We start from the raw sequence: 23,713 nt of genomic DNA on the forward strand, positions 1-23,713 counted from the left end.
CTTTGAGCTGTAGGCTGGCGAGTTTCAACGAGTGCTCTTCAAAACCATTGGGCCCTCGCTGTCCCGTAAAAGGAGTTAAACGTATTCATTGTACGTTACGGATGTCTGTCAAAAGTGCACAAATTGTGCAGCCTGCGCCCGTTCCTGCGAGCTGCCAGCAAGGCGTTTTAAAATCTGGAGAAGAGATAGGAGATAAGGGCTGTCAAGATCATTTCTTCTTTGCTGTGATTGGACAAGGAAGCTGTCATAGTTCGTTCCGGACTTTGGATTGGCCCAAACCTGAAAGGCGGTAATGTAACCCTGCGGTCACTGAGAAGTGCAGTCGGGAGGGCGGATCATCGTGAAGGCAACGACACTACAGACGCCCGAGAAACTGTCAAAAATAGTCAACAAAAGGTACGTGTTGTCAAAATAATACAGCTTTATCCACGGATTGGTTACTAAACTTACTTGTGATCGATTGCACTCTGTGCTTGTGACGAAGTAACTGCTGAAATCAGTGACGGGACGATGATTTTGGATGAATCGTGTGCTCACTTGGTTTACATCAAAGCGATAGTGCTTGAAGAAGTCGCGCACACACGGAGGCGCGGCGCGGCTCAGCAGTTTGGTCGTGAAGTTTTGAAAGCTTGCCTTTCTTGCTAACACTCCGGGGATTAAGTGTCACCAAAGCTGTCATTTTGGCTAGGCGTTGTGTCACGTAGGGACGCAGTGAGGAATTTTCTAGGGTGTAATTGCTGCCGTTAAACGTTTCCACAGTGCTGTGCGTAATTCCCCTCGCCACTGGAGACTGCGCCGAATCCCAGCCCAGGCCTTTGTTGACATTAATTGAGCATCAACTCCTTAGAACGTGTCAGTGGTTTTATTGGGCCACGGGATTCATTCACTGGCTGGGGATAGTGCTTAACCATGCGTTTCGAGTTTGAGTTTTGGCCCCTGCTGCATTCCGGTGGCAGCTGACAACTGCGAAGGCCTGCTGGTGACAAGTGGAGTGGGGAGAGTGTGTGTGGTGTGATTACCCTAGCCACGGCTGCCATGTGTTTCAAAGTCCAGGCTTGCTGACGTGACCCGCGACCCGGGCTGTTCTTATGCACGACATGAATGCTTTCAGCCTCCCTACCAGTTTCCTTACTGGTGTATCGTGTGTTGTGCTTCCTGGGTTATTCCTGAGCTTCCTGCCCTGGCCTATGCACACTGCTTGCAGGCTCCCTCTCCAGTTTCTACTTGAAAATGGCCCGCAGGAGTTACTGTAACCACCATACTTGATGGTATATAGCCGGGTGAGAGAGTAGCAGTGGAGAACCCGGATGGCTGGGGGCAACACAGTTTGGATTATGTGTCATATTGCTCGCTGCAACGCGGATCCTACGGGATTACCGTGCAATCCTGCGCAGATTACTATGCTCATGAATCAGAGGTGGGTCTGTTGGAGCAGTGGTGATGGGATACATTTGGGCAGTGCTGTGCTGTGCTGGTCTGCACAGCTTTCTCCTGTTGTCAGCGCAATGAGATGCCTTAAGCACTGCATTATGTTGTGAGCTTAGCTCAGATGATGCACCCTCAGACTTCAGTAAACAACCATGGTGTGCCAAAGACCTAAATGGTGATCATCTGGACGTGAACACTGCACCTGACTGAAAGATCTTGTGTGAATCAACTTTGACTCCACATTAGTAGAAATGTCATGTCAGAAATATAGTGTACCTCATTAAGTACAGTGGAGTAACTGATGTATAAAATAAGTAAGATCATGTACTAGTTTTGTGATTATATCAGCAATCATACTTCTACTTTATACACATGTGCTCAGAGTCCTGATAATATTCTTTTATGTGAATGTACTGTATATGAACTGTACACTGTACACTGACTGGGACCTCTTATCACAGGTGTAGGAAAGATCATTGCTGAGCTCTCGGAGGGAAATGGAGGTCTGCTGTGTGCTCGAAAAATGAGTGAAATTCAGCAAATGCGCCATTCTGAACAATCTGGCCTGTGTGTGTGTGTGTGTGTGTGCGTGCGTGTGTGTGTGTGTGTGTGTGTGTGTGTGTGTGTGTGTGTGTGTGTGTGTGTGTGTGTGTGTGTGTGATAAATGGGCCTCTTTGAGGGTTCCAGCATGACCTTGGTTTGGTCAAGCAGGCCACCACCCTTCCCCTCTCTCTCTCTCTCTCTCCCTCTCTCTCTCTCTCTCTCTCGCTCTCTCTCTCTCTCTCTCTCTCTCTCTCTCTCTCTCTCTCTCTCTCTCTCTCTCTCTCTCTCTCTCTCTCTCAGCGATCACATTCTGTAATACACACACACACAGACACATTCAGCACCTCCCCGCTCTGACTTGCTTTCAATTAAACACACCCCTTCTGTTTTGGCTAGTCCACTTTAGTTTTCTATTATATTTAATTTCATGGAAGAGACTATTTTGTTTCGATACTGTGTAATTTTAAGTTGCTAATGGAAATAAAAAGGTAGACCTATTTAAACAGGCTTTCTTTTCTGGTACATTATCACTCCATATTTCTTGCTCTGTAAACATCATGAGAGCGAGTGGACGAGTGGAGTAGCGCCGGTGTCCTTAGATTTGTCAGTGTCTTGTTATCAGTGACTTGTCACTTGTCATTTCCATGTTTTTGTTTATTGAAAAGAAGCGTCTAGAAATAGCTCTCAAACAGTGTGTCGGTTTATCAAGCAGGAAGTGAGCATCTAAAAGCTTCAAAACAACTGAGCTGTGTGAAACTCAATAAAAATGTGCTTTGTAATGGAATGTCTGCGTAGTGTTCCAAGGAAGGCTCAGTATTCTGGAGTCTTCGCGTTTGGAATGCTGACTGGAGGATTGCAGTGCCTTGCTGAGTTCACTTTGAGTGGGTCATCTGTGCAGCAAATGACAAATGTGGATCCCAAATGTACCGGTCTTTGAGCCCGGCGGCTTACCTGGAGTCATCCGTCACAGAGCTTGGACATCCGGAGTTGGAGGATGTCCATCTGAGATCTTCTCCTCCTCCAGACCGGAGATATCTCAGCCTCTTCTCTGTTTGGAGTGGCCACAGATGCATCTAGCTCTGTGTAATATGTGCTGTAATATGGCATGTATAGCAAAACTGGACTTAATATAAAACATTGAGCCTTTGGAATGGTTACAGATGCATCTAAGAGCAGTTGTTCTTTGCAGTACTAACAGCAGCATGCATGCACGTATAATAACAACACAAGACTATATGTAAAACATTGAGCCTTTATGCTATTGTTATTTATTTGGAGAAGTTACAGATGCATGAGGAGCATGTCAAGTTACATGTATTTCCACATACTGTTGTATGATATGCATAGTATTACTGATATGCCTGCACATATCATTACATGTAAATCTGTCCAGGCACCTTACAAAACACCTGTTTTTCATTACTTCATAAGAACATGAGAGGTTTCGGAATAAAGACTAATAAAAGAAACCTCTCTCTCTGACCACACATGTCCACTGGCCTGCGTGGACTCGTTAATTTATTTAACAGCTTCTAAAATAAGGCTTTGGCTATTATTGCACAACCTCTCTGGTGCCTGTTTTGTTGTACTTGTAAAACATTATATTGCACACAGATTTATGCTGACTAACGCAGGCTACAGTCAGTGCATGAATGAATGGGTGGTTGAGGATCGCTGTGGGGTCAAGCGAGGGGAATGCATCATGCAGCACGGTATGAAAATAAGAGAAAGCCACTGCTGACCAGACAGGGTGTGACCGTGTGTTGTCATGGTTACAGACTGGGCAGCTCCTAAATGCCAACTGAGCCCAAGCAAGCAAGCAAGCAAGCAATCGGGACTAAGGTCCAGCAAACTGTTGCAACCTCACACACAGGCACACACACACCAATTTCAGACGAGCATCTACGCTGTAACTTCGTCCCACAGGCTTCTTGGTCATGAATTTGGAAGGATGGATGCAGCCACATCCCACCAACATCATGACACACACACACACACACGCACATACACACACACACAGACACACAGACACACACACACCTGCAGCCAATTTGCATGCGCTGTGGCTGCAGCATGCGGTGTGGTGATAATGCGGTGTCTGCTGCATCTCTGCAAGGAAAGGCGCCATTGCCGTGGACTACGTGGATGCTGGGGCATGCAGAGGAGGGTTACCATGGCAGCTGGTCCAGCATCAGCATCAGTTGATGGAGCACTCAGGAATACGAGGGGAGAACCAGGGGGGCCGGGTGGGATTTCGGCGCCACAGGAAATGGACATCCATTGTCCTTGTGTTTGAGAGAGAGAGTGCTTGAGAGTGAGTGTATGAGAGTTGAGTGTGCTGTGCTGTGCTGGTGGGGAGTCAAGTGTATATTTCTTTCTCTTGGGCAGGGTTACACAGATTTGTTTTGTTGTTACCACACCCTAGTTACCGTCCATGCATACAGAAAGCATGCATGCACGTGCACACACACACACACATACACACACACTTCATGAAGAGATCTATTTCTGTCCTTGACCTAAACTGTGTGTGTGTGTGTGTGTGTGTGTGTGTGTGTGTGTGTGTGTGTGTGTGTGTGTGTGTGTGTGTGTGTGTGTGTGTGTGTGTGTGTGTGCGCGTGTGCTCGTGTTTGTGTACAGTATGTGTGCGTGCTAGAATATACAGCTCTCCGAGAGCAGGGGGCCATGTGCGGGGAAGGTATCTGTGTGGTAGTTGGCTGCTATGCTGACTTCACTGCAGAGTGTGAGGGGGGTGGGGGCTTTCTCTTCGCATGTCTCAGCCAGATTCTGCTGATTCACTGCAGTGTGTCACCTCCGCAAACGGGCTCTGTGACCTCATCAAAAGGGGACAGAGTCAGAGTGAGGAGGTACCTTGGCTAGGCTAACTGAATTATGTGCATGTGGGACAAGTTCACGTTTGCTACCTCATGATCATGATTGAATGAACGAGCTGCTGTACTGAGGGAGAGGCTGAAAAGTTTGGACATCGATATTTATTTTGTGTCACAAGATACTGTATCATCACTCCGGAGTTCTTCATATTTCTTGTTATTGTGTGTCGACGATGGTGGTGGTGATATTGAAATATCATAATAATTATTATGCAATTATCATACGCTATTAATCTAGCCATAACCATTTGATGTCTTGTGTTTGTCACATTGGCTACCTGTTGGCTGTTTTGTCTGGATGCTAATACTGGTGCTGATAGGCCTGACTGAGTCAGAGATGAGATCATGTTCTGAAACCCAGCCTGCTCTCCTGGGCTCACGTTTCCAGCCGTTTGCATGTGGCTAAGAAAAAAAAGACATTATTGGAAAGCTCAACTCGTCTGGATGTCTTCTTCATGTCACTAGAAGACAATAGATCAGTGGTGCTGCTCAGGCCTCTCTTTTGAAATGGATATATGATATGTCTCAGTATTTCCTGCTGAATATTTGTAAGTCAAAGCGGGTGGCAGGATAGCTGCTATCATAGACATGATGTGACTATCATGATTGTGCAGTGTCATGTGGAATATGATGGGAAACCTGACGAAAAAAAAATATATGCAAACATTTTTTGTTGATTACCTTCTCTTTTCTTTCTGTTTCATTGACAGAATGTAATAATAAGCCCGTAGCCCCTCACCAGACACCGTCCCGCCACTTGGACGTTGTAATAGATTAGACACTGAAAAAAACGTAACTACCATAGTACTACACCACTACAGTGCACAGGGCCTTTAGTACATTACAACTTGGTCATTGCCATTCTAGTAACAGCTACTTTATAACAAGGGTAGTGTACAATGTACTGTGTTGTGGATGTGGGCCAGTTTTGTCATGCAATGTATCAGGTGTGAGACAAAACAAGACATGACTAAACTTCCTTTAATTGTCCGGCTCTCAGCACCCCAATCTGTCACTCACTGTTTTAGAAAGCACCTGTTTTATTCTGTGTAATCTCACATAGCCCTAAGGGGGAAAATGTGTAATTGTCGCGCAGTCTCGTTTTTTTCCCCTTAGCTAATGTTTGCATGGCAAGATTCAATGTTTACATTTGGAAGTATTTCTCTTTCTAGACCCAGACTATATAAATCCACTGGTGGACGTGTGTAACGTACAGACTTGCCAGCACTTGGCACCTAATCAACTTTAAGCCATAACTCTATCAACACAAGTGCCAGAGAGAGAGAGAGACAGGGAACACAAGCGCTTACAGTGGAGTTTACATTAGCAAGGCTGAAGTGAATTGGCAGGCGGGTGGGCAGGCGAGGCAACGAGACTGTAAATCTTTATCTCAATCTGACCTTCGTAGAAAACACTTCTTCCAGGATCCTTTTTTGCTGCCTCAATAAAGCCTCAGCTGTGAAGATGCTTCTCTGGAGATGTTAAACCAGCAGCACTGGGTAATTGATCTGATTGCTGGATGGAGGCGAGGCTTACACTACACACTCATCGTCATTTTCCTTGAACAGCCTTAAAACAGAATGAGAATGGCTCTGACTGTCCTGATGATGAAATGAAAAAATGTGCTGACTGCCGAGAGCTATTACTCATTCTCTGTATTCTCTGATCGTAGTGATCCTCTATCCAGCTTTCACTTTGACTTGTGCTAATGAATGACTTGTGTGTCACTATACTGTCACTTGTGTAGTTTTGTTGCATGATGAGGGGGTTGTGGTCTACAGCATCTCCAGAGATTGAGCATAGCTCTCGGTTCTCTATCATTTGGTCAGAACCAAAGAAATCTCCAAGTACTAAAAGAATGCACATTTCATTCATTTCATACATCATCCATCACAGCCTTGATGAATAATAATCTTCACAAGCAGCAAGTTACTGCAGTTCTGTCAAAAAGGGGACACACACTCGAATAGACACCCTACTACTACTACTACTACTGCCATGAATGATCACTTGCCTGTTGGTTGAACTGTGTGATTGGATTGGACCACGTGTGATTCACCTCGAGCCGTTTTAGTAGCTTGGCACAAGAGCATGGTCCTGAATTTAACACAGAAGACACACAATGACCTTGTTGTCCTCAGTTCTCCGGTTCGTCCTACAGAATACGTGCTACGCTTGGCATGCTAAGGCCTGGGCACCACTAAGATCTAGCACTGTTGAGGAAATTGGTGAAGCACAGTATTTAACCCCTTAGCGTAGAGCCTATATGTTATAACCTTACTGTCACCAAAATTGTAATGGCTATGTCTTAATCTTTTCCTCAAGGCTCTCAGTAATGTCATACCAATGTTGTTATGCTATAGTTTAGTATTTTCAGCAAATAGTGAATAGGCCCGCCGGCGACCCCATCTGCTGTAAGAGGCTCCGGCCATGTCTGTGTCTGTGTCTGTGAAGATGCCCATTCCTCTGCGCCTGGGCTAGCCATGTTAATGGCTGAATAATACACTAAGGGCTTAGGCGACTGATGAGGTCCTGCTGTGTTTCTGTGACAAGAGGGGAGAGATTGAGGGTAAGAGGCCGAGCCACTGGCCACTGAGTGCTGGTCTGGGAGTGCTGGTAATCCCTAACCCCTGAACGCTGGGCTGCAGAGAGTCTGGACCTCCCCCCGACTGACTAAGGCCCTTTAATGCCAATCACTGACCCAGACACAGCACATCATTGCATGGCACTCACTCAATCTCTGGCTGGCTGGGGGTTGGTAGTAAAACTGTGCCACACTGAGAGAGAGAGAGAGAGGGAGAGAGGGAGAGAGAGAGAGAGAGAAGAGAGAAGAGAGAGAACGGGGAGGGGGAGGGGGAGGGGGAGGGGGAGAAGAGAGAGGGAAGGAGGGAAGGAGGGAGAGAGAGAGAGAGAGAGAGAGAGAGAGAGAGAGAGAGAGAGAGAGGAGAGAGAGAGAGAGAGAGAGAGAGAGAGAGAGAGAGAGAGAGAGAGAGGGGGGGGGAGGAAGTGAGAGAGCGGTAGCCTGAGTGAAGATGGTAGAGTGATACAGATTCAGAGATCAAAGAAAGGGAAAGGGGTGATCGTACAGGGTGCAAGATAAAAGAGAGTTAGAGATGGAGGGGCAGCAACTCAATTGCATGGAGGAGAGAAGAATAGTGAAGAGCCGTTGGATGAAGCAGAGAGAGAAATAGAGTGGTGAATTGATGGCAAGACTGGTAGGAGAACAATGGTACCATTAGTAGCAGTGAAGGAGGAGCAGGAAGAAGAAGAGGTGGAGAAGGAGATGGGTGGGTGGCTGATAAGAGGAGGAGAGGAGGGGAGGAAAAGAAGAGGAGGAGGAGAGGAGAGGATGGGGGAGGAGAGGAGGATGGCCCAGGAGGAGGAGAGGAATGAATGGAAGGTGGATAGCATGGCTCATGATGAAAGGAGTAGGCGGACAGCACAGAGAGGGAGAACAGTAAATTAAAGAGCAGAGCCAAGGCGAAGCAACAAGCAGAAGTAGTAGAAGAAAAATGCAGAAATGAAGCAGAAATAAAATGAATTGAAATTGTGTGTTTTTAAATTTACAAAACATTACTGGAGTCCAGAGGTCGCGTTAACCGACAAATGTCCGTCATTGACGGATTTTTTTGAAGGATGACGGAAAATTCTGAAGCCTGTCCGTCATTTTGACGGATCAATATTCAGGGTCATGATAAATAAATCCTAAGTTTAAGTAGGCCTACGCCTCTATCGAGTAGAGTATTGCATTTCAATTAGGCATAGTTATCAGCGCAGATAATTTCATGCTATAACATTTGCCTTTCTCCCTCTCTCCCTGCTTGTCATACCATGCGCCGCAGCAGGGCTGTGCGACTGGCTGCAGCAGAGCGCGCGCCTCTCCACTTGTTCCAAATAATGAATTAAAATAACTAAGACGTTGCCACCATACACGTGTGACTTCGACTTTAAGATTCAGAACTATGTGTAGACCTAGACCTACTACATTTACCAACTATCTGATTTTCTGCCAATGACGAAGTTGTCCCTCTATCGCCCTTCATAGAAGCATTGTTTCATAACTCCCCGCTTGAAACATAAACAAATATGCGAATAGCATGTTTGCTAGCCAGAACCTTCACTCAAAGGCAACGCAGGTCTAAAACGGCTTCAGGACATTAACTAATAAAAACGACGGATATTCAAGAGCCTAAATATTACCAGGCAACACAACTTACAACTTGGCAAACGTTGCCTGAAACGGCTTCTCTCATTTCGATAGCTGGTTCACCCATTATAGGCGATATATTTTTTATTCAGACAACTTTACCGCGCTCCCAGAGCCAACATATTTAAGCCGATGGGGCTACGTATAGAGAGGCTCCCTTTACCGTCGCTGACATTTTTCAACAAAGTTTTGCGAAATCTGGTCGTCTTCCTGTTGTAGGCTTCAGTGCCTTTGTCGACTGCCTGGGCTAAACCTTTCTGCTTCAAGACGGCTTTCCTTTCCATCGTGCATGTTAACCCGTTTAACACTGCGCCATTGTAGGCTATTACAATCGGTGTATTAATCAGAGCAAAACGAGTGACTGACAGCTGTTGGATAAAGCCCTGCACGCGTCTTTTAAAAAAGTGCTTGTGGTGACCATAGCGCTGAACACTTAATCAGACGCGCGTCATGAGAGATATCTGCAGCTTTACTGCAACGAGGGGGGCAGAGAGAGAAAGTGGACAGCAAAATTGACTCCATCCTCAAAGTTGGAGAATGAATGTCGAGTGAAAGGGGGTGTATTCACAGCGGTTTACTCTCAATTGGCCGCAATTGCGCATGTGTTGTTCCCGGTGCGGGGTCGCGACCCCCCACATTGAGAAACGAGATGGAGAATTAAAAAAAATGAGCGATGACGGATTTTTTTCGACACTGTCCGTCAAAATGACGGACTGTGAAAAAGTCTAGCGCAACCTCTGCTGGAGTCAATGGCCAATATGTTTTAACAAAAAAAGTACTAAAAACTGGTCAAGGAACAGCTGAAGCAGAACTGTTGCTGATAAGAATACGTTGAGGTGGAAACCAATGGGGAACAGCAAACCAGTCAAATTGCAGTCCAGTCAGGATTGAAATGGTTAACGAGGAAAGCGTAAAACAGTCAAGGGCACTATTTGTAGCTACAAAGACGCCGTGTGTGTAAGTGGCAAAGGAAGGCTAGGCACGGTCAGATGCACATTTTGGCAGAGGATCTGAAAGGAAACGAGTAGTGAAGAACAGTTAGACATTCAGTGGAAACACTCTGGCAGAGAATCTCACGCGAGGCAGCTGAAAATGTGGAGAGGGACCGTGCAAGAAAAGGGGATTCCAGCTTTAAAAAGTTTACAGACTGTATATTAACAGCAGCGGTTCTCGAATATCAATTGCAATCCAGGCTGGGGTTGCGTAAGGGTCCTCCTGAGGGACAAAAAGCCTGATATTCCAGATAGTCCCTGTGTAGTAAAAGCTGATCGCACCATATTTACTCTCTCTCTCACCCATGGCAGCTACCGAGTTAGGCTGGCTGCCACTCTCGATGTGGCTTTGATAGTGTTTGAATTTGCTCTTTTCCAAGTGTGTGTGTGCCTGTGTTGCCATGATCCATTGCAATCTGGCCTGCACTGCTGTGCAACAGTAGGCCAAAGTTCTGAGACCTGGCAGGCCCAGGAGAATCACTGAATATTAAAGAGTGTGACTGCTGACGAAATGTTGGGAGGCACTGACGCAAGGATGTGTCTGTGTGTATGTGTACAGTATGCGCTAGTCACTAGGTGAAAGTGAAAGTACTGAGGGACTTTTCATGATTAAAATATCAAGTGTATTAAGCCGTTAAAACACAGCGTAAATAAATTTGCTGTTACCAGAATGGCAATGGCCGAGACAAAGTCATAGTGCATTAGTAAAGGCCCTCTGTTATGTCATAGTAGTGTAGAACTATGGTAATTAACCTTTCAATGACTTTTACAGCGTGCCACTGTTGGTACAGTGAGCATTATGGGACTACGTATATAGTATAACATGTATTTTTTGGTGATGGAGTTCTTCAGAGACAGTAGTCTCTCTTCAGTGGTCTCTCGTCTTTATGCTTGTTCATGTACATATATTTCCTAATCGTTTCACTGTTTCTGTGTGCAGTGCTCTGTAGTTGTGTGGGTTCCTCTCCAAGTCGTCTCCAGTTTTAGTGGTTCTTGTACTAAAGCTGTGTTTATCTTTCTCCTCTTGAGAAAGTGGGGTGATGGGAGGGCTGGCGAGATGATGTGTGGAGAAGAGAAGAGAGGACTGAAAGTTCACACTGGCGGCCTCCCCCACTGTAGACTGAACAGACCTGTCAGACGAGAGAAGACGGAGAGGCAAGGAGGGAGGGAGGGAGACCAGAGGGAACGTGATCACTTGGGAATAGGCGTGTGTGTGAGTGTATGCGTGGATGCATGCCTGTGTGGGAGAACACAAATGTGTGTGTGTGTGTGTGTGTGTGTGTGTGTGTGTGTGTGTGTGTGTGTGTGTGTGTGTGTGTGTGTGTGTGTGTGTGTGTGTGTGTGTGTGTGTGTGTGTGTGTGTGTGTGCGCACGGCCGTGCCTGCCTGTGTGGGAGAACACCACTGTGTACACAAGTGTGTGTGTGTTTTAGTGAGGGGCTTTTTCAGACCTAGTATGAATCCTTGCACAGGGCCCTCCGTATGTCTTTGTAATGGGATGCAGCAGGATAGCCATTACAGAGAAATGTCCCTGTAATTTCATTAGAATTAAAGACTGAGAGCGATAGACAGAGAGCGAGAGAGAGAACGGCCCTGTTCTCTGTGGCCGAAACACAGCACCTCTGTCCATGTAATGGTCCAGAGTTATCTTGTAGACGGCAGTGACCATAAGGTTTTAGTTGCAAACTGCAGTGTGTGTGTGTGTGTGTGTGTGTGTGTGTGCCTTCAGTCTTCCCTCTGAAAAGGTTTAAAATATCAAAGACCTCCATTTAGGCAGCTCATCACCTCAGATGGTGTGTGTGTGTGTGTGTGTGTGTGTGTGTGTGTGTGTGTGTGTGTGTGTGTGTGTGTGTGTGTGTGTGTGTGTGTGTGTGTGTGTGTGTGTGTGTGTGTGTGTGTGCAAATACATAGTGCGTGCATGTGCGTGCCTGCCTGCGTGCCTGTGTGTGTATGTGTGCACGTGTCAAACTGTATCAGTGTAATTGTATGTGTGTCACTGGTACAGGAGCTAGTTGCTCTAGCACAAAAATGTGATCACAGTCTTTTCTTGGGTGTCGCTCAGGGGCATTGGCTGATTTTGTGGCATTTGACATTTGCCCTGTCAATCAGCAGTCTTTTGAAAAGGCATTCCTCCATTGCATGTCTGCATTCTCCGTTTCAAGGTAGGGACATGCTAGACGAGATTGAGAGAAGTCTGACTCATTTAGAAGCACTAATACGGCTTTGAGTTTAATCGATTTGGAAGGACCAATAAGACTTTGAGTTTAGTATGTATTGCTGCTAAATAAAACTACTCTACGTGTGTATTGTCATCTACAAACTGTGTATTATTGTGTGTAAATGGTTCTGGGGGTGATTGTGTGTCTTCACTTGGAGGCAGGGGCGGAGTGGGGGGACTTTTCCTACCGGGAGAATTTTCCCCTTGGCGACCCTTTAACAAAAAAAAAAAAAACCCAAAGCGAACAACATGGTTTCCTAACCAAAAACACAAAAACCACGAAATCTGCAGTCGTACTACATGTGGACATTACTGTTGTCAAAATATCAACCTGAAGTGGAGGATTGTAGCCTACACCTTGATGAAATGCACAGCCAGTGGTGTAGTCTAGGCCCTACGTAAAACGCAGGTAGGCCTATACGCAGCCATTTCAAGGATTACAGTAGGCCTATGCCCACTGAAAATTGATTGATCCATTATTTAGAATAGCACAAATATATACAGTATACCCACATCAAAAAATGCTCAAATATACAGTATACCCACTTCAAAAAGTAGACTACACCACTGTAGCCATCATCACAGTCCAAAGCAATAGAACTAGTTGCAGGTTAGGATACATCATGCTACTGTTCCATGCAAATGTGCACTCCACTGTCATTTTGACAGTTTGTAGGCCTATTGAATTATCGTTTAAGGAAGACAGGATGAGCACGGGCACAAAGTTTTGAGTGTGGGGATTTTTAGAAGAGTAGCCTAGGCTATAGCTTACAAAAAGTCTGTCTACATTGTGCATTAAACCCACCATACAGCAAATAAGCCAACCCTAGCTACTTCAAAGCACAACCATAAGTCAACAAAATGTATTAAACGGTGTAGGCCTACCTTTAAACGCTGTCTTCGTTGCAGCAAATGTCTTTGCAATCACTCCACTTTAATCCACAGTTTAGTCTACACACCCAGCACTGGTCACATCAGAATCTTGTGTGGTAATTATTTTGTTCCATTTCTTCAGACATTACATAGGCTACATCCTAAATGTGCCACATATTTATGTATGATAACAATATTATTTTGAGTATAAGGAGATATACCGGACCAGTAGTTCTAACAAATCAATGCCATCAAAACAAAACTGCGTCTGTTAGCTGCAGTTCTCTTCCTTACCACTTGGTGGAGTCTGTTCGTAACCACCAGTCAATAACCACAGAGCAAGTGAATCTGGGCTGGCAGACTATAAACTGTAATAGTCATGTGGAAATCGGAAAATCATAACTTATTAATATTTGGTTTGGTTTGGTAACCAATCTAAATAGCACAGGTTCTTCAAATACTGAAAACGAAACTGTGTCACTAAGATCTAGTAAACTTCCGCGATCTACGGTGTATGGAAATTATCAGTAGAGAAGGGGTGTGGCCAATTTACTGTTTGACACCGTCAGTGAGGTATTGCCGTCTGGTACACCGTATACATACCGGCTAGTCTAAGTAGGAGATATATAGCTCTGCGGAGAGTAGGACACCAGTGCTAGTAGAGACGTTTAGGACACTACAGGGCCGGTTGAAAACCCATTGTGGCTGCATTATTTCATTTCACGGCCGCGGCCCACCGGGACAAGTCCCCGATCTCCCGACGGCCACTCCGCGCCTGCTTGGAGGCTATGCTTAAACAACTAGTAGGCCTTTCTTTTACATTACATTACATTGCATTTCTTAATTTGAGCAGTGCGACACCACAGGACGTGTGAAACTGAAGTGTGAAACGTGTGAAACTTTTACACGTGTGAAACTTTCTATGAAAACTTGGGGCAGCCGTGGACTGGTGGTTAAGGAGATGGGCCTTGCATCAGGGGATTGCAGGTTCAAATCCCACCCTTCTATTTCCTATCTCACTCCATAGCTGAGGTGCCCTTGTAGCCGGGGAGCCAAAGTCCCAAAATTGGGTTGGACCTGACATGGCTTGCCATACTTTTTATTTGTGATTTTTTGGATAGTTCTATCCCTTAGGAAAAATAATTGGAGGGTCTGCTCGGGCGGAAATATCGCGAAAAAAAGTTGTGCCTATTTGAATGTATGTACCCTTCATTTTTCGAGAGAAGTGAAAAATGACCTGAAATCCTTGGTGGCTTGGGTCAATAAAGGCTTTCCAGGTGCACAGGATATACATGCTGACAACATTCAATTGAAAAAATATTCTAAAACCACATTTCAATAGGATTTTGACTCAATTTTGTGCTTAAAAATTAGGCGTTTTTTTTTTCACTTTTTTGCTATATTTTCATCTTTACCTCATTGGCAATCAAGTTTTTCTTCATGTTTTGACATTAAACAATATGCCATTCTTTTTATTACGAAGTATAGTGATACCACAACAAAAAGTATGAAAATACAACCAAAATCAATGGATCTGCGATGACTGTAGTGTATGTACCCTTCATTTTTAGAGAGAATTTTCTGAAAAATGAAAATGACCTGAAATCCTTAGTGGCTTGGATAAGCTGTCAATAAAGGCTTTCCAGGTGCAAAGGACCCATCTACTGATGATATCCAATAAAGAAAATTATGTTTGTACATGATTTTGACTCAATTTTATGACCTAAAATGTGTCTTTTTTCACTTTTTTGCTATATTTTCATCATTTCTTCATTGGCAATCAAGTTTTTCTTCATGTTTTGACATCAAACAATATGCCATTCTTTTTATTAAGCAGTATAGTGATACCACAGCAGAAACCATGAAAATACAACCAAACTCAATGGATCTGTGGGGACTCCAACTCTAGTTGGTGATCAACAGGCCCAGAAAGTCAATAGAATTTCAGCCTACAATCAAAATGCTGAAATGCATGCTGAATACTGAGCAATATGACACACACACACACACACACACACACACACACACACACACACACACACACACACACACACACACACACACACCCCTAATCTGGGGATCCTACAATGATCTCGTGGTGTAACGGCAATTACTTCGTATTGGACTCCAAAAACAAAAACAATCACAGAAGTCACAGACCCCTCTGGTGACTCATACAGTGATGGAGAGGGTCAGCAGCTTTAAATCCCTGGATGACGTGTCCTGGAGTATTCACATGGCCTCAGTGGTCAGCAAGGCCCAACAATGTCTCTTCTACCAGAAGAAACTGATGGGCTACCAAATCCTGAAGCCACTGTTGGTCAACTTCCACATCTGTGCCATCAGAGGACAAGTAGGCACTCCAGCATGTGATGACAACAGCTCAGAAAATCCCTGGGATGCCTCTACCAGAGATTAGTACTATCAACCACACGCACTGTCAGGATGTGGACACCAAAAGCAGAAGAAGCGCTGAAATACTGCTTTGAGTCCACTGATTGGTCTGTTCTGCAGCTGCTGAAACATCTGCATGGGGGAGTTCCCAGTAGTTTGGTACAAATGTGTGTATGTGCATGTTAAATGGGCAAACATCCTCTCTACACGTTTTAATGTCATCAACGGGGTATGACGGGGGAAAATTTTATCTCCAGCCTTATTCAATGCTTATATGGATGAAATGAGGTATGACAGTGAATGACGTTATAGTTGGTGATAGTTGGTGTTGACTAATCACTTGCTATATGCAGCCAACCTTACCATTCTATCTCCAAGTAAGAGTTAGTTCCAACAGCTCCTTTATATCTGTTCTGATTATGAGGTAGAGTTTGACATTAATAACAATGTTAGGAAGAGTGTGATACTGTGATTAAAGTTCCCTCCTGTCTATCTATCTAAGAGCTGGGAGTAGCAAATGCCACAAAATATCTGTGGTGCATCCTGATGGCTGAAACTGATAGCGCAATTAGTTGATCCAGGTCATAGCTCTGTTAGGGACATGTCTGTGAGCTGGGAACACCGGTATAAGTGCCTTCATTAGCTTCCCTGTTTATATATACTGTATGTAGGCTACTGTATGAAAGTATGCTGTAGTGAAGTATTGGTGTACTGTGCATTTCATGTCTGTAATATTATTTAAAACATGTGCAAAAGAGGTAGCTGAGCCACTGCAACACATCTTCAACAAGAGTCTACAAACGGGTAAGGCACCTGTAGATAGTGCCTACAGTAGAAGACCTCTTCTCTCATACCAGTCCCCAAAAAGCAACACAACAATGATTACAGACCAGCTGCTCTCACATAATGAGAACATTTGAGTGGGTACTGCTGCTCAACAGAAAGAAAACCCAGGTTTGCCATGCTCTGGATTCCATACAGTTTATTTATCAGGATAATGTGGGAGTTGTGGACGTTATCCTGTAACTGCTACATAGGGAAAATTCTCACTTGGACAAAGGAGACAGTGAGAATAATGTTCTTTGATTTCTCTATTAGTGCCTCAAACATCCATACACTTTTGCTGAGAGACTAACTTCTGCAGATGGTGGATACAGCTCTGGTGACCTGGATAAATGACCCCAGTACATCAGACTAAATGACCTTACATCACAAACTGTGGTCAGCAGCACTGGAGTGCCACAAGGAATGGTGTTCTCCTTGGTGTTGTTCACCCTATACCACCTACTTTTGCTACAGCACTACCACATGCTTTTGCTATACCTACCACATGCAAGTTTCCATAATGACACTGCAATTGTGAGGTGTATCAAGGGTGGGTAGGATGGGGAGTACAGGCGACAGGTGGATAATTTTGGTTGTCCGCACTAGCTGCAGCGGAATTCCATAAAAACTAAGGAGACAGTGCTTGACATAAGGAGAACCACCCCTCCACTCTATCAGAAAGGGTTCTACACAGTGTGGTCTAAAACGTCAGCATCGGAAAGGTCTCACACACTGTTGTGTTGTATGACCACCCTTTTCTTAAATTATGATACACATTTGGTGTTGTATTGTCTTAATAAATGTATACAATGTCTGGACTTACTTTCACCAAGTTTTCACCAATGCAAGATCTTGTATTGATGATGGTAGAGTCTGGACACTATGTACCTTCTCCAGCATATCCCAAAGATTCTCAGTGAGGTTGAGGTCTAGACTCTGTGGTGGCCAATCCATGTGTAACAATGATCGCTCATGCTTCCTGAACCATGATTTTATAATTTGAGCCTGATTAATCTTGAAATATGCCTGTATTTTTTTTTAATCCATTGATATAATTGCATATTGATTCAGCTTTCCAAATACAAAGTATTTCAGTGACTGTTGATGGAAATTATTTAACCCCTCAAACAGACTAGCATATTTTATATGACCTTATATGGTAATTTCTTTAAAGAAGTTTTAAGAAGTTAGAAACAAGTTGTTGCACCTATTGGTTCAGGGAACACAATTGGTATTAGCCTCCTCAGAGTTTAGATCTCTCATTCAGATTCTTGAGGTTGGTTGGAGAAGGCTTTACATAGTGTTCAAATTCTACCATCATACAATACCTTGGTAAAAACTTAAAGCAACACTAGATGGAAAAAGTCCAGATATTGCAGATTGAGTGTGACCTTATAATATGCACCATATGCATTTTTTGCCTGCCTGAATTTGATACATATTATTATGGTTACCCCACCCTCTGGAAGATGAGGTCCCACAACTTTCAAGCCAGAAGTGAGCTTATTCCTGGTAATGAATGGCCATTTTATTGCTAGAACCTCATCTCCATGACATACTGCTGTATGTATATGTGCTGTGTGTATATGTTGTGTATTACAGTACAGTAGCCTATGTGGTTGTGTGAAATGCCTTATGGCTAAATGTGTGTTATATGTTAAATATGTTGCGCAATAATATGTATTATGTTTTGCATATCTATTTATGCATGCTGCTAGAGACCTTAATTTCCTTCAGGATTAATAATTATGTACTCTACTCAACAGCACACAGTATATCTTTCAGAATTTTGAGAGTAGTCTAGGCTTTCCTCTGGGTTACTGTGCCTGCAGATGGCAGAAGGTGTTGAATGGTAGTTGTTTAATTCTGTGGTCTCCCCGCTCTGTGAAAATAGCTCACTGTCACATCCACAAAGTACAGAATGTACGGGTGATGTACTGTAAGTAGTACATGTACGTTGTGGGGGGTGTCACCTGGGGTGCAAATCATTGTAGGATCCCCAGATTACTTGTGTGCGTGTGTGAGTATGTGTGTGTGTGTGTGTGTGTGTGTGAGAGGATGTATGTCATTGCTAAGTATACAGTGTGCTTTTCAGCATTTTGATTGTAGCCGGAAATCCTATTGAGTTTCCGGGCCTATTGATCACCAACTAGAGGTGAAATCGCACAGATCCATTGATTTTGGTTGCATTTTGTAAGTTTTTGCTGTGGAATCAGTATACTGCTTGATAAAAAGAATGGCATATTGTTTGATGTCAAAACATGAAGAAAAACTTGATTGCCAATGAAGAAATTATGAAAATATAGCAAAAAAGTGAAAAAACGCCTAATTTTAGGTCATAAAATTGAACCAAAATCATGTACAAATGTGGTTTAACAATATTTTCTTTATTGGATATCATCAGTAGATGTGTCCTTTGCACCTGGAAAGCCTTTATTGACAGCTTACCCAAGCCACCAAGGATTTCAGGTCATTTTTCATTTTTCAGAAATTTCTCTCTAAAAATGAAGGGTACATACACTACAGTCATCACAGATCCAATGATTTTGGTTGTATTTTCATCATTTTTGTTGTGATATCACTATACGTCTTACTAAATATAATGGTATATTGTTTGATGTCAAAACATGAAGAAAAACTTGATTGCCAATGAGGTAAAGATGAAAATATAGCAAAAAAGTGAAAAAACGCCTAATTTTTAAGCACAAAATTGAGTCAAAATCCTATTGAAATGTGATTTAAAAATATTTTTTCAATTGAATGTTGTCAGCATGTATGTCCTGTGCACCTGGAAAGCCTTTATTGACAGCTTACCCAAGCCACCAAGGATTTCAGGTCATTTTTCATTTTTCAGAAATTTCTCTCGAAAAATGAAGGGTACATACATTAAAATAGACACAACTTTTTTTCGCGATATTTCCGCCCGAGCAGACCCTCCAATTATTTGTCCTAAGGGATAGAACTAACAAAAAAATCACGAATAAAAAGTATGGCAGGCCATGTCAGGTTCCTCCCATTTTAAAGCACTTTTGAGAGTTTGGCTCCCCGGCTATTGAGCAAGACACCTAACCTCACACTGCTTCAGGGGCTGTAACCAATACCCTGTACTTAAAAATAAGAGTAGTTTGCTTTGGATTAAAGCGTCAGTTAAGTGTAATGTAATGTAATGTAATAATGTAAAGTATCTCATTGTGATCCCCATGACGGTCAATGTATGATGGAAAGGCCTGAATTTCTGATAGCGCCACTGACACTGATTTGTCTCAGGTGTCATGGCTGTAGACTGGAGGACTGCAGAACTAACCTAGCTAATCCCTTTGGCTAGCTGACACAATAGCACTATGCTTGTGTCCCAGGAGAAGACATGCTGTTGCTAACATTAGCTAAATATGTTAGCTGTAGAATATGCTACCTTGGTGTCCATGAGCTACTCTGACATCTTGTCGTTCTGACAGTCCTCTATTTCTCTATCCTCTATATTACGACATCAGTAGTAAGACATGCCGGTAAACGGTTTTTGGGATGGCTGTTCTGATGTAGTTAGTGAATAGTCATGTTGATGCTCTTATAGGCTAGACTGCATTGTCTTCTTTCAAGCCTCTCTCAAATGAATGTGTTTGTGTTGTGGAACCAACTGTTTACCATTTCTCTTACACTGATTGTATGGGCAGTCATGGGTAAGCTGTTAGGTTGTCAGACTTGTAGCCCAAAGGTTGCCGGTTCGACTCCCGACCCGCCAGGTTGGTGGGGGGGAGTAATTATCCAGTGCTCTCTCCCATCCTCCTCCATAACTGAGGTACCCTGAGTATGGTACCGTCCTGACGCACTGCTCCCTTGGGACGCCATTGGGGCTGCCCCCTTGCATGGGAGAGGCATAAAATGAAATTTCATTGTGTGCAGTGTGCAGTGAACACTTGTGTGCTGTGTCGCAATGACAATGGGAGTTGGAGTTTCCCAGGTGGGCTTTTTCACCGTCTCTGTGAGGTAACACTTGGTATTTGAGGTGACAGATGCAATCCAATCAGACACAAGTATTTCCAAGTCATTACCCATACACCTCTCTGATTGGTTTTGTCTGTTGCTCGTTGTAATACAGGATGCCGAACTGCAGGACAGCGACTTGTTCCACAGATCCCGTGGTACTCAGTCCCATATCACAGCTGAGCTGGTGAATTACAGTATTTTGAGCTAAAGAAAACAGCTCTGAGGCCTCTGTCTCGCTCTCTGTCTGTCTCTCTGACGCTGTCGCTGTCTCTCTCTCTCTCTCTCTCTCTCTCTCTCTCTCTCTCTCTCTCTCTCTCTCTCTCTCCCCCACACTTTGTTTTTCATTAATCAGGCACTTCATCTTTCGAACACACTCACATCTAGGATGAATGGGAATGGGGTGAGAGCGGGTGTGACGGCGAGTGGTGGAAAGAGAGAGGGAGAAAAAGAGAGAGAGAGAGAGAGCAACACATAGATAACCTGTAACAGATATATATATTTGCCGTGTCAGCCTAACCCCAACCCTGACCCCTCCCCCGTTGCGTTGCATTACGTAGCTCTTGGATGTGTGTCAAGCCTTTGTGGCTCTTTGGCACTGAGTGGAGCAGAGCAGTCACCCTGGGAGACAGAGTGGTATATCGATCAGGGACAGGGGAGCGAGAGAGAGCAAACAGAATAGAGGTTATTTCACACAAGCACACAAGCACACACACACACACACACACACACACACACACACACACACACACACACACACACACACACACACACACACACACACACACACACACACTTAGAAACCAAAAGTATCAACATTACTACTATGATGGATTGTCTGTCTGTCTGTCTGTCTGTCTGTCTCTGTCTGTCTCTCTCTCTCTCTCTCTCTCTCTCTCTCTCTCTCTCACTCTCTCTGACACACACACACACACACACACACACACACACACACACACACACACACACACACACACACACACACACACACACACACACACACACACACACACACACACACACAATGTCTCACTGTAGTTCATGTGCACAGGCAAAGTACAAACTGTACTGTAACTCTGTGAGGCCGGCGTGCATGAATGGCTGTGTTAGAAAGAGGTGTGTAGTTGATATGACAGCCATATGGAGATTTTGTTTTGTTAGCAGAAGCCATTTAGTTTGTGTGCATGTAGTAGGCATAGTTATGAAGGCGTAAAACATAAGAATTGTGTTATAAATATACAAGGTTTTTAATTTCTCAATGTATTTGCTTAAATGCACAGATTGTGCACATTTTGTTATGTAAAGAGAGAACCATCTGGCAGCACATGCAAGGTTAGTATTGTAAGGCCCCAGTAGGCTATTCATTACTTCATGTGCAGGTTCAGCTATGATTGGCAGTCATGTAATATGTGGGCTTAGCTTGGTTAGCGTGTGTGTAGTACATGGGCAGCGTACCCTCCTTCGCTTTTCACACCTGCTGCCAAAGTGCAGCACCTCAGTGGGAAGTGTTAAGTCATGTTCCTTCCTGCATATATGCGCATGTACGTACTGCCCCGAATGGAGATGGCTGAGGCACACGGCAGCGTTCCCTTGCCCCTGGCCTTATTATGCGGCCATGCCCTGCCCTGCCATTCCGGGGAAAAAAACCATCAAGACTCCATACAAATGTGCCACAGCCTGCCAGTTTGATCATTTTTTGTGGGAAAAGTAATTTATTTTGGGGTAATAATACTGTAAGTATTTGCAACCTTAACCACCCAGGCTAGAAACCAATCAATATATGGAATATCAGGTTTTGCTCGTACTTAATTGCAAATGTTACATCAACTAGGTGTAGTGTAACGATGTCTGTTATCATGCACACTATCACAGTGGTAGTAAAGTACATGCTAATGTTGTCTAGTCTTCGTTTTGCGTTTTATTTATTCATGGTGTAAGTACAACACTAGCACATGATATTACATAGCTGTTACACCTTTTACTCCATTGAACCTAATGAGACGGATGGACTGCTATTACTGACAAACACTAAAAATCTAACAAGGACCCACCACAAACTTGATCCAACCTGTGCAGAGTCAGCTGATCGTAAGACAAGTACACAGGTCTACTGGCTACTCAGATAAGTTACTTATGTTGTAAGGAAACTGTGTTTCTTTTTCACTTTTACTTTTGACACCTCTGATGCCTTTAGGCTCCTTATCCGTTGGTGTTGACTAGCGTGATGTAGAGCAGGTCTGTGCTTCACCATATCAACTTTACACTTCTCCGTCTGCACTAAGCTTACATCTATCCAGTCAGTGCGCCCAAGGCAACTCAAAACCCCCTATTACGCAAACGCACAAACCCCTTTTAGCCCCCACTCTCGCGGCCAGAACGTTGCTCCCTCCCGCCTGTATCTGATGACATCGGTGTGAAAACAATGACTGCTGAGGGAGGCAGAGAGAGAGAGAGTGAGAGAGAGAGAGAGAGAGAGAGAGAGAGAGAGAGAGAGAGAGAGAGAGAGAGAGAGAGAGAGAGAGAGAGAGAGAGAGACATGAGCCAAGCAAACTGGAACTTCAGGCACACCACACGTCTTCCCTCAGGAAAAAAAAGCAGCAACCGTTTTTCATTTGAAATCTGACCTTTGTCGGTTTCGCTTTTGCTGGGAAAAAATGGCAGGAGTGCTACAGTACCATCTCTTGGCTCAGACCTTGAAGTTGGCTTCCTTCTGTTCCCTATCTAGGTGTAGTCCTATGATGCTTAGAGAGGAGAAGATGGCTGGTAGCTCTGCGGTTTTAGTATAATTATCGAGAGTGCAAGTACCCACATACCAACTCTGTGTCTGTTTAGGGCGACTCGCCCGCAGGTTTTTGTGCCTTTGTGAGGGCTTTCTGTGATGTGGTTCGCCTCGTGTGCTCTGATGTGGCTGGCCTCCATGCTGTTGCTGACGCGTCGTTTGGCTCTTCTGCTGACATGCTGTTATCCACACTTGAATTATAAGTGTCAGCGCATACACTGTGTACAGCCTGACATCATACAATTGCTACAAATTATGTTTGCCATTTTGCCACTGTAATTATGTTATATATTTTGATGAGAAGGAGAAGGAAGGGGAGGAGCTGTAGAAGGCTAGGGAGTCTTCACAGGTCCCTTTGCTTAGCTGCTCAGCATACCAAATGCTAAATGAGCTACTCCGTGTTACGGAAGTAACAACAACATGAGAAAATGCCATGCTATGATTTGTACCATTTCCTTCATTTGAATGCCAAATGCTTAGAATAAATGTTACCGTTTGCACAATTCAAATACGATAACTGTTGTGGACGCTCTATTAATACGAACATCTAAAACTAATATGGAAGTAGTAATGAAAAAGCTGA

At 44.0% G+C, this 23,713-nt stretch overlaps 1 protein-coding gene across 4 annotated transcripts in view; it reads left to right on the top strand.

Annotated features, from left to right (window-relative positions):
- The first annotated feature begins 313 nt into the window (after nt 1–313).
- LOC134455900 (microtubule-associated protein 4) overlaps nt 314–23,713 on the top strand; it is a 170,695-nt gene continuing 147,295 nt past the window's right edge. For all 4 annotated transcript variants that reach the window (XM_063207256.1, XM_063207255.1, XM_063207258.1 and 1 more), the window contains exon 1: nt 314–396. The gene's annotated coding sequence lies outside the window, so the exon portion shown is untranslated. The remainder of the gene's footprint in view (nt 397–23,713) is intronic.

Source organism: Engraulis encrasicolus, chromosome 9 (genome assembly GCF_034702125.1).
Source record: "Engraulis encrasicolus isolate BLACKSEA-1 chromosome 9, IST_EnEncr_1.0, whole genome shotgun sequence".
Classification (NCBI taxonomy): domain Eukaryota; kingdom Metazoa; phylum Chordata; class Actinopteri; order Clupeiformes; family Engraulidae; genus Engraulis; species Engraulis encrasicolus.